The sequence below is a fragment of the Malaya genurostris genome, chromosome 2 (assembly GCF_030247185.1).
Source record: "Malaya genurostris strain Urasoe2022 chromosome 2, Malgen_1.1, whole genome shotgun sequence".
NCBI lineage: Eukaryota > Metazoa > Arthropoda > Insecta > Diptera > Culicidae > Malaya > Malaya genurostris.
The window spans coordinates 308,064,914-308,077,121 of record NC_080571.1 but is presented as its reverse complement, the minus strand read 5'-3'; the positions used below and the strand labels follow the sequence as shown (position 1 = coordinate 308,077,121).

At 36.9% G+C, this 12,208-nt stretch overlaps 1 protein-coding gene across 13 annotated transcripts in view; it reads right to left on the bottom strand.

The window, feature by feature from the left end:
- LOC131431016 (aryl hydrocarbon receptor nuclear translocator homolog) overlaps nucleotides 1-12,208 on the bottom strand; it is a 428,078-nt gene that overhangs the window by 338,691 nt on the left and 77,179 nt on the right. For 5 of the 13 annotated variants that reach the window (XM_058596406.1, XM_058596404.1, XM_058596410.1 and 2 more), the window contains exon 1: nucleotides 5,805-6,178. The exons of 3 other annotated variants lie outside the window; for them this stretch is intronic. The gene's annotated coding sequence lies outside the window, so the exon portion shown is untranslated. Of the gene's footprint in view, nucleotides 1-5,804; nucleotides 6,179-12,208 lie in introns of those variants that run through there. 5 more of the 13 variants (XM_058596411.1, XM_058596409.1, XM_058596405.1 and 2 more) reach the window with 4 other exon arrangements.

Below are 12,208 nucleotides of genomic sequence, written 5' to 3'. Positions count from 1 at the left end.
TTATTCGCCCGATTTAGCTCCCTCGGTGTGTTATCTGTTTTATGCCATAAAATCAGCTTGTGTTTTTGGAGAAATAGAACGAAATCAACCAAAAAGTTTGCGGTAGAACGGTTGAAATGATCTCGTGAATATAAAGGGTGATTTTTTAAGAGCTTGAGAACTTTTTTAAACAATAAAACGCATAAAATTTGCAAAATCTCATCGGTTCTTTATTTTAAACGTTAGATTGGTACATGACATTTACTTTTTGAAGATAATTTCATTTAAATGTTGACCGCGGCTGCGTCTTAGGTGGTCCATTCGGAAAATCCGCTTTTTTATCGACAAATTTTGTTCAGCGATGAGGCTCATTTCTGGTTGAATGGCTACGTAAATAAGCAAAATTGCCGCATTTGGAGTGAAGAGCAACCAGAAGCCGTTCAAGAACTGCCCATGCATCCCGAAAAATGCACTGTTTGGTGTGGTTTGTACGCTGGTGGAATCATTGGACCGTATTTTTTCAAAGATGCTGTTGGACGCAACGTTACAGTGAATGGCGATCGCTATCGTTCGATGCTAACAAACTTTTTGTTGCCAAAAATGGAAGAACTGAACTTGGTAGACATGTGGTTTCAACAAGATGGCGCTACATGCCACACAGCTCGCGATTCTATGGCCATTTTGAGGGAAAACTTCGGAGAACAATTCATCTCAAGAAATGGACCGGTAAGTTGGCCACCAAGATCATGCGATTTGACGCCTTTAGACTATTTTTTGTGGGGCTACGTCAAGTCTAAAGTCTACAGAAATAAGCCAGTAACTATTCCAGCTTTGGAAGACAACATTTCCGAAGAAATTCGGGCTATTCCGGCCGAAATGCTCGAAAAAGTTGCCCAAAATTGGACTTTCCGAATGGACCACCTAAGACGCAGCCGCGGTCAACATTTAAATGAAATTATCTTCAAAAAGTAAATGTCATGTACCAATCTAACGTTTAAAATAAAGAACCGATGAGATTTTGCAAATTTTATGCGTTTTATTGTTTAAAAAAGTTCTCAAGCTCTTAAAAAATCACCCTTTATTATCATGAAAACATATCTTTACAGTTTATTTATCACGATGCTTATATATTCAGCTATAACAGATCGGCTGAAAAGTTCGTATCGTTTCTATGAGAGGGCGCCACTAGAATTAAATCCATACCATTTTCAGTTAGTACCAACCTTCAAAAGATACGTGTATAAATTTGACAGCTGTCTGATTATTAGTTTGTTATTGTTATTGTGTAAAAAATGGAAAAAAAGGAATTTCGTGTGTTGATGAAACACTACTTTTTGATGAAAAAAAATGCCACCGATACCAAAAAATGGCTTGATGAGTGTTATCCAGACTCTGCACCGGGCGAAACAACAATTCGTAAGTGGTTTGCAAAATTTCGTACTGGTCATATGAGCACCGAAGACGATGAACGCAGTGGACGTCCAAAAGAGGCTGTTACCGATGAAAACGTGAAAAAAATCCACAATTTGATTTTCAATGACCGTAAAGTGAAGTTTATCGAGATAGCTGACACCCTAAAGATATCAAAGGAACGTGTTGGACATATTATTCACGAATATTTGGATATGAGAAAGCTTTGTGCAAAATGGGTGCCGCGTGAGCTCACAATCGATCAAAAACAACAACGAATTGATGATTCTGAGCAGTGTTTGGAGCTGTTATATCGAAATAAAACCGATTTTTTTCGTCGATATATAACAATGGACGAAACATGGCTCCATCACTTCACTCCGGACTCAAATCGACAGTCAGCTGAGTGGACTGCACGCGATGAACCGAACCCAAAGCGTGGAAAGACTCAACAATCGGCCGGTAAGGTTATGGCGTCTGTATTTTGGGATTCGCATGGTATAATTTTCATCGACTACCTTGAAAAGGGAAAAACCATCAACAGTGACTATTATATAGCGTTATTAGAGCGTTTGGAGGACAAAATTTCAAAAAAACGGCCTCATTTAAAAAAGAAAAAAAGTTTTGTTTCATCAAGACAATGCACCGTGTCACAAGTCGATGAAAACCATGCTGAAATTGAACGAATTGGGCTTCGAATTGCTCCCTCATCCACCGTATTCTCCAGATTTGGCCCCCAGTGACATTTTCCGGTTCTCAGACCTCAAGAGAAGGCTCGCTGGTAAAAAATTTAGAAGCAATGAAGAGGTAATCGCTGAAACTGAGGCCTATTTTGAGGCAAAGGACAAATCGTACTACAAAAATGGTATCGAAAAGTTGGAAGATTGCTATAATCGCTGTATCGCCTCTGATGGCAATTATGTTGAATAATAAAAACGAATTTTGGAAAAAAAAATTTGTGATTCTATTAAACGATACGAACTTTTCAGCCGAACTGTTATAAAAAAATAAATAAAAATAGTGTCAAATAGAATATATTTGCTTAATATCAAAAATGAATTAAATTATCACGAATTGTATAAAATATAGAAATGCGTGACCAGTGAAATTCAGAGGTTTTGCCTGTGCGTCTTTCTTTTTCAATTACGAGACAAAATCTCGAAGGCAAAAATCACAGAATTCGCATGTTTGTTTGCATTATCATATAAACTACATCGGAAGAAAATTTTAAATATGTCTTCCGAAAAAAAACTGAAATGTTTAGTCCTTGGATTTCACTATAATTTATTTTACATATTGGTACACGTTTCAAACGATATTACTCTAGCATTCTAGAATAAACTGTCAACAAGAATGTCACTGATGTTAGAACGCTTCGCTGGATACCAAATCAGTTCCAGGCGAACAAAAATGTGGATGTAATTCAATTGATAACTCGAGAGATTTTTTCATTTTTAAAAAACATTTAATATTTATAAAAAAGTCCGAAATTGATAATTTTATAACCGGTTCGGACAGTAAATGGCAAACGACCTTTGCCTTTACTTTCTGACATATCAGAGACTCGGATGACTCCTCTGGTAGACGGTGAAAGTTTCGATACGAGAAGCCTTCTGCTTACTTAAATGACCCTTGTCACGTCTCACTTTTCCGCACTTTATTCTTCACATCCTTGCTCTTCCTTGAGTACTATGGCTCTATAATTTCATATTCTTTCTCCTCTTATAATCTCTAGTTAGTTTGATATCGTTAAAAACCGAAAAAAGTTTTTAGAAAATTACTCGGATCTCAAAACAAAACTGAAAAACTAACAGAGATTCCGAAGAATGGTTGAGGCTGCTTCTAAAACAAACAACAATCTTGGACTGATTACTCCAAAAATGTTCCAGTTTATGTGTAGTTTTCGAAAATTATAATACAATATGAAAATGTATCTACACGATCCATTCTAGATTTTGAGCCAAATTTTACAGATTCTACTAAATAATGTGATAAGTTTTGCAGTACTACAGTACTATGTTTACGTTTCGTCTTTGAATCGCCAGTGCAGTAACGTAACGTAACGAAACGTAACGAAACGTAAAAAAAATAGTAAAAAAGTTCATCTTCACACAGTACAAAATTGGCTTATTAGCCAAATCCCTGAACATCCGAGTTATTTGAGTCATTTGAGAACTTTGGTTACAAGTAACTGTTTTTGTTCTTTTACTAAATTTTTTTATCACGAAAATCGATTTATGATTTTTTGAATTCGATATCAATATTATTTATCGTTTTTCGACCGTTGTTTGTGATGAGGTTTTGTGCACACCTACGGCTGATAAGGCGCTCGAGAGAAATAAATGATTTCACACATCACAAATTTACAACTGTAATATTTTCTTACAAAGAAACCGGACTAAAATAAAAAGTTTATATTTTTGTAATCCAGAAACTCATACGGCAAAGTTAATTTGCGGTGTGAGAGCTTCATTCAAAGTAAGCATATATTTGATGGCAAATCATTCAATATTTAATGTCACACTTCATCGATTAGGCATCTTCAAAATCGTCAGCCTATATATTAAATTTCACAGTACTTCTAACATTTGTTCGATGCGAATGTACCTATATCAAGTGTGACTTCGAGTCAATTTTGGAGTAGTTCCATTGAGCGGCACATCTGAGTCCGTTTTTTGGAGACCACGTTCGCACAAAGCCTCACTTTCGCTGTTTCATGCAACGACTTTTTTTCAAACTAGTACACGTTAAGATGTGAAAAAAATTGCTCGAGACGATTTTTTTCTAATTGTTAAATTTCCGGTTTTCCGAAGGGTTTTACCAACTAAGCACTTTAGATTACACATAAATATGTTGTTCAAATTCAAATTTAAATAACTGGTTTGCGTCCAATTATTTTTTGTATTACTGAGTTACTTATAGTTAATCTTTAAACATTCTAAATTTTTCGTTTTGATTTGAAAATAGAACTGACATTCTGCATCAGCTTGCTACTGTAAGTCATCAGCAAGTTTCGACAGTCGAAGTGCAAAATTCGACCATGCCGATAGAAACAATTTTCACCGCAAAGGCTTGAATCATTCGTCTATTACAACTACACTTTTTGATCTGATGCTCACTTTGCATTTACGGTTGCAATTTATCATACCGGACCAGATCATAAAAACGGATCGAGAAGTTTACAAGTCAAACACTTAACACATTGACGCCTTAATGCACTGTAATATCAACTACAGATTTCTTGATATAACATCGACGAAACAACTAATTTCATAAATTAGGTTGTTTTTTTTTTCTTGCCAGCCAACCCGGCACGATATGAACCCAGACCGTTGGTGTTCACGATCCGTTCACTATCAAGCATAGTTAATCTTTTATTATGCCTTCACTGATCACTAATTATTTGAAACGCACAACTTCAAAAAAAATGCAACATGCACACTGAACAACATGTAGATGTGGTCAAGTACTGCTTGATCACTTATCAAACTCAATGCCGGACATCCGATGCAATCAAAATTCACCAAAAACCCTTTCAGATCCCCCCGAAAAAAAACAGAGGTCGACTGCACGGCGTAATAAAATTTATATAATTTTTAATTTAAAATCCATTAAACTCATTGCCGATGCTGTTACGGCATCTTCTTCTTTCCGCAGGTCTATGCGACTGTTCATTTATTCAAAATATGCAAAAAAATATAAATTAAAATAAAAGCAGATAAAATTCGCAAAGCTGTACCAGCAAATAGCGGTGCAGTGCAACAGAAAAACGGAAGATAAATAAACTTTAATATGTATTATTTTCCGGCTTTATTACTGCAACTGTGCGAGTTGCCAGGGAAGAGCGGAATAATAATTATGCAGAAATTTTGCACTGAACCGAGCATTCAGAGGTCCCTTATATTTTTCGTCACCATTACAGTCCAGGTATGAATTTGTTCCATTTTGAAGGAGAGAACCGTCGTTCAACAACGCAACCATCCTTCAGCCAGGCTGCCCAGAGTTAGAAATTGAAAAATGTTTCACCCGACAGTAAACTCGGCAAATATTTACGAGGCCAACTATTTACTTTAATGTTAAGGTTCTTTCCACCTAGACAACGAAATGGAAAAAAGCCGCATATCCTTTCCGAACTGTGCACCCACCGCCGACAGACACGTGTTTCACGGGAAACTCCACCGAAATAAACTGCTGTTGATGCCACAACACTATGCCACGAAAAAAAAAACACACAAAAAAAACTATTTCCATTCTCGGTCGCCACCAACACACACATTGGTTATACTCCTGTCAAGGACCTCCGTAGTAGAAGCAGGCAGCAGGGAAAAACGAGCTATGGAAAAATCGACACCGCGATTTTCCTCTATCCAAATTCAGACACCTTTCGGGTCGAATCACACCATCAATTGAGTTACCGAGGCATATTATTTGCATACACTGGCTCTTCCACCTACGTCAAGTGGTGAATGGGTCACAAACAACAACGCAGAACTAACGCAACAACAAAAAAAAACAAACACTTCCAGCACACCGATACGCGAATTAAAAACTATCAATCGCACGTTTCGAAAAACAAAAAATAAAACAGTTTTTTTTTCGTCACCACCCCTCACACACGCGTGGATATGTGGATCAGGATTGACGAATTTCCCGACAACCGACACTACGGGCAGCGAGAGTTTCCTAACAACACCTAACAACGTCCGCTCACTCTCGCAAGACTGCACCTACGCTCTCAAGGAGGAAAACGTCCGTTCACGACGAAAGCTTCAAACTCACTGAAAAGCCATCCGTCAGTTGATGATCGCCCCCACATAGGCACAGAGTTTACAACACACATTTGCATTCTCGCGCTCGTTCTCTTCCGCTTTACTTACTCTCGCACTGTTGACTCGATGGGCCAAGCGTGATCGTGAAAGGCCCACACTCATTCGGTTCTCAGCAGCGAACGAAAAGTGCATCATCCACCATGATCCAGCGCATCCTCATGAGGCCGCATGAGGTTTTGCATTAGCCAACAAAAATCAACTACCCTCGTCGGAGCGTGATCCTCGTTACTCACTCTCACTCTTTGCTAGCCCTTTCCGCCAGTCGTCAGACAACTCATAACTCATTTTTATCAATCGCGCCCGATTCTCGCATTTCGTCTCTATTCTTCTTCGCTCTTTGTCTCTCTCACTCTCCGGTGCACTCATTCTCCCATTGCATTCTTGGATCCCCCTAACAGCAGCACACCCACCGTAGCAGTCGCGCGTAAAGTGAGAGAAAATTCTTTCTTTTTTTTTGTTTCGAAATCACGAAACGATAAACTCAGGTGTTCTCGGCGGTCGGTATCCTGCTCAGTTCCAGTTTGAAAGTTTTCCCAACCCACACCCACTTACGCACACTCGCTCAGCTCACTCAATCTGTATAGTCAGTGAGCATAGCCTAGGTAGCAGTTTGGCGGTCCGCACACCGTACATATTGTGACGTCTTGGTTGGACTGTTTTCGCCCTGTTCCTTCAAGTTTGGAAAATAATGTCATTTCCGATGCTTTCATTCGGTGTGAGGGTGCTTTGATGTGCTGTATGATGGGGAAACTTGCTGACAGGTTTTTCGGCGAGCGGAGAGTCACAGAAGGAAATAGAATGAGAGAAGGAGTGACGGGGAGTACCGGAGTTTCACTTATACTGTAAAATATATAAAAAACATTGAAGCGTTGAAGTTAATGTGCAAGCCTGTGCCTGTATGGGGAGTTAGGTAGGAAATAGGAGCGGGTCTCAAGGGAAAGATAGTAATTTGGGTATGACCTACTAAGCGGTACTGTGTAGTCTAGATTCCTATAGGGCGATAAAGTTTAAACTGTAATTATATTTGCATCAGAATCAGCCGGTTGAAAATTAGGTACTCGAGCAATGCACGGGTTCCGCGAGATGCCACGTAACCGAAACGAAACGAAACGAATTATTCTGGACGTAATGCTTAACATTTTTTTAATGCGATGCAAAGTGCAGAATCATAATCATATTTATTTTTTATTGATCGTTTAACATTAGAGTTTATTTCAAAACCAGAAATTCCCGATAATTTATTTTCAGTCTATCTCTTGAAAAAAAACAGCTCCAGAAATAGGTAACAAGTCATGAGACGTCACATACTCCGATATAATTGAAGCTTTACACACAACTTCAGTATCACAAACCATTTATTTAACACGGATAAAAAGACCGGTTTAACTCAAGACTGATTACGAAAAAATTGGATGATTATTGTATGCATTTTCGTCAAATCTTTTTAACTCGAAAATTATGAATTGTGCAAAATTGGATCCAAAAACATTGTGCTAATGAGGTCCAAAACATTAAAATGAAATACGAAAAAAATACGAAATTTACTTGAACTTGCCCTCTCTTAAGTTTTAATATGGGTATTATTCTTTTCAGGCTGGGGTCCACAAGAAGATTGATAGTACCTATTATTTGGTCCGGACAGAACCAACCTAGATGCCGTGCGGAATTCAGCGGGAACAAAAAACTTTACAATACAAATGATCCATTGGGTTCAAGCTTCCATGTCGTAAAAGGCGACAATTGCAAGCGTTTCTTCCTTCCCTCAGTTATCAGATTTTTTCAACGTTTCACATCTGGTTACTCTATTGAGCAATTCCAGGAATGAGTAGACGAAAAAGTGACATAAGCAGAATTGACCTTCTCCGATTTGGATGAAACTTTGCACATGGCTTCAGAGTGGCAAAACCATAAGTTTTGAACCGATTGAGAGGTCAATCCGACTCACGACTGATTTTTAAAAAAGGCGTATGTATTTTTGCATTTCACCAAAATTGCCTTTTTCAAATCGTTGTAACTCGGAAACCGTTAATTGTACAAAAATGGCGTTCAGGAAGAAGGTGTAGGGAATCGTTTGGGCACTCTAAAAAAAATATACACTGAAAAAAAATTTTGATTTTTTTCTCAATAATTACAAAATAATCCGAAAAAGTTGAATAAAAAAAGCATGGTTTTAATTTTGTTTTGATAATTTTTATTATAAAGCTGTTATTAAAACCTACAGATTGATGGCTATCCCATTCAGGCCTTTTGAAAAATGAAGAAGTTACAGCTAAAACAGTTTACGGGTCTCGTTGTAATTCGGAAACCGTTCATCGTACAAAAATGGCGTCCAGGAAGAAGTTGTAGGGAATCAATAATTTAAATTTGACTTTTTTTCTCAATAATTTCAAAATGAACCAAAAAAATTAAATAAAAAAAAATCAGAGTTTCGATTTTTTTGATAATTTTTATTTTAAAGCTCTTATTAAAACCTACAGATTGATGGCTATCCCATACGTGCCTTTTGAAAAATGAAGAAGTTACAGCTAAAACAATTTACAGATATATTCCAAATTTCAATTTCTCGTTGAAAGATAATCATTTAACCATATCATTGTACAGGTTAAAGGCAATAAATTTGTTCATGATATCTTTTCTTCTAAAAGTAGCTGTTTTTGAGATACTTGGACATTTAATTATAACACCATTTTTTATATTTCCATTAATTGTTTATTTGCTTGCTATATCTACAATTATTACATGTACATGAATAATTCTTAATTATATTTAAGGTTTTAAGTTTTTGAAAATTGTATGAGGACTACGTGCATCGTCATTCAAATACAGTCTTGTGACGATTGTGGTCACTGAATTCGGAACGAAAGAATGGTATTTCTGTTTGCCTGGACTCATTTTGGTATCCTAATAAACACTTCTTCACTCGGTCACTCACACACTCGGTCTTCTTATGGCACTTACAAAAAAGACATGGTCGTGAATGCGTCTCGACGTCTCTGCTCTGCCCATTCATATAATTGTTTTGCAGTTGTGATTGGGTGTTCACGTAGTTTAGCCAAGCTTTCACGTCGTGCCATTCGCTTAAATTACCCCCGAGTGCATCACATGGTCCTTTACCATGAGAAGTTGCAAAAAAATGCCACTCAGCATCAATGTTATACATTGATTTAAATTTACAGAGACTTTCAAATTTTTTTCTGTTTTTGTACTGCGAGGCAGCCTCGTCAGACATAAATAAAACCTTAAATATAATTTAGAATTATTCAAATACATATATATATATATATATATATAGTTTTTCATTTTTTACATTACATAACATTTTTTTCAGTGTATATATTTTTAGAGTGCCCTATTGATTCCCTACAACTTCTTCCTGGACCCCATTTTTGTACGATGAACGGTTTCCGAATTACAACGAGACCCGTAAACTGTAAACTTCTTTCTGAACGCCATTTTTGTACAATTAACGGTTTCCGAGTTACAACGATTTGAAAAAGGCAATTTTTGTGAAATGCAAAATTACATACGCCCATTTTAAAATTCAGTCGTGAGTCGGATTGACCTCTCAATTGGTTCAAAACTTATGGTTTGCCATACTGAAGCCATGTGCAAAGTTTCATCCAAATCGGAGAAGGTCGAGTCTGATGATCTGCTAAGCAGTTCTGAAATTGCTCTATTCAACTTAATTTTCTATTCATTCAATAAAATGTCTATTTCCATCTAGCTGCTGAGAAAAGTGTTATTTGGTTCGTTCCCGCTCGTGCAACGTGGCGCTCGTAGTAAACCAGTAACCACGTATTTCTAGAGTACTAACCTTTGCTTGAAACTGGTCAAAATTTTAAGTCGACCCGACCAGAAACAGCTGAGTTATCGAGGTTGGAGTAATGTCGTTTTGTGGTTTGTTTAAAAAATGGAAAAAACCGAGTTTCGTGTTTTGATAAAACATTGTTTTTAATGGGTAAAAACACCGTGCAAGCAAAACAATGGATTGAAAAATGTTATCCGGACTCTTGTCCATCAAAAGCAACGATTTGTCGGTGGTTCGCCGAGTTTAAACGTGGTCGTACCGACACAAATGACGCGGAACGCTCGGGTAGACCTGTGGAAGCCGTTAACACCGGAAAATGTGACTGAAGTGACAAAAATTATAATGAAAGATCGTAAAGTGAAGCTCCGTGAGATTGCTGAGATGAGTGTATTTACTATCCTTCATGAAAAATTGAACATGAAAAAGGTTTTTTCTAAGTGGGTGCCGAGATTGCTTTCGATGGAACAAAAACAGCAACGAGTCGATGAATGCTGTTTTTGTTCCATCCATGGCGAAATTGAACGAATTGGGCTTTGATCTGCTTCCCCATCCCCCATACTCGCCAGATTTAGCCCCCAGTGCTCCAGGGAAAAAGAATTGGCTCAAATGAGGAGGTCATCGCTGAAACTGAAGCTTATTTTGAAGCGAAAGATAAATTTTTTCTAAACATGGTATTGAAAAATTGGAAAAACGTTTGAACCATTGTATCACCCTAAAAGGTGATTATGTTGATGAATAAAAAAAAATTTTGCATTGTTAGTCTCGGGACTTATTGATCCATGTGTTAGATCGGTATACTGAGTAAATAATAGAAAAAATTCGTTTGTTTGATCACCTAATTCCTGGTTAGATAAATGAGGTTACGTATAATATTCCCAATTTAAAATTATTTTGCTCGGTAATTGGCTGCCTAGATTAACGAATACTATAAATCAACTATATTTCGTGGTAAATAGTAATAATATAGTAGAAATAATAAACAAATAAGATGTGCATGAAGTCAGTTGATTTTTTTTATTCTTGCAATTTTAAAAGCTGTCATATAATTTATTTAATAATTAATACACGCACTTTATCAGTTCAAGAGAGTTTTCGGTTGATCTATATGTAACTACAATGAATTAACTATTTTTTTCTAAATTCTATTTATATTGCAGCAATCATTTTCATTTAGTAAACCTGTTTTAATCCACCTAATGGTCTAACGATGCCTTTCTCATATTGCTTATATTTTCAAAAATATCATTAGAAGATTCTGTCAACAAATTTTTTTTTTAATTAGAAACTTTCTTTGGGTATAAACTAATATAACCTTTTCAAATAGGAAACAGTTATGGCAAATTAATAAGAATTTTTATTTATTTTGCGTCGTCGCACTAACTGACAGCTTGAAACCTTGAACCAACTTTACCCTATAGTTCTTGAATCGGAAGTCGGACCCAGATAAAATTCAACAGTAACCTATGAGACTATACGACCTTTCATTTGAGCCTAAGTTTGTGAAAATCGACAGAATCATCTCTGAGAAAAATGACTGAGTTTCGTTTTAGAGTTTTTGATAACTATTTCCGGTACTTCCGGAACCGGAAACTGGGGACCAGTATAGCCGAGGTCGATTCTTAGCGTACAGAATCATTGCATGGCTAGTACTATGGATCCAACTGACACTAAGAATCCTTCCAAGTCGAGGCTCGAACATACGACAATTGGCTTGTAAGACCAGTGTTCTATGCATTGAACCGCCAACCCGGGGCAAACTTTAAACACACTTTACCCTATAATTCCGGGAGCGGAAGTCGGATCCGGAACAAAGTCAATAGCAACCTGTGGGACTATGAGATTTTTTTATTTGAGCCTAAGTTTGTGAAAATCGGTCAAAGCATCTCTGAGAAAAATGAATGACATTATTGGACACATACTCACACACACAGACATTGCTCAGCTCGATGAACTGTGTCGAATGGTATAGGTCACTTGGCCCTCCGGACCAAATTTTACTAGTCAATGTTTCAAGTGTTTGCTTAACCTTTTCATATGAGAAACGCAAAAATCATACTTTTATACAATAGAATCGTTATCATTATTTTATGATAATACTAACAAGTAGGTACAAATTTAATAAAAGAGAATATCAAGGATGGTAAACACTACAAATGGTTCCATCTGCTAACGACGGCTTATC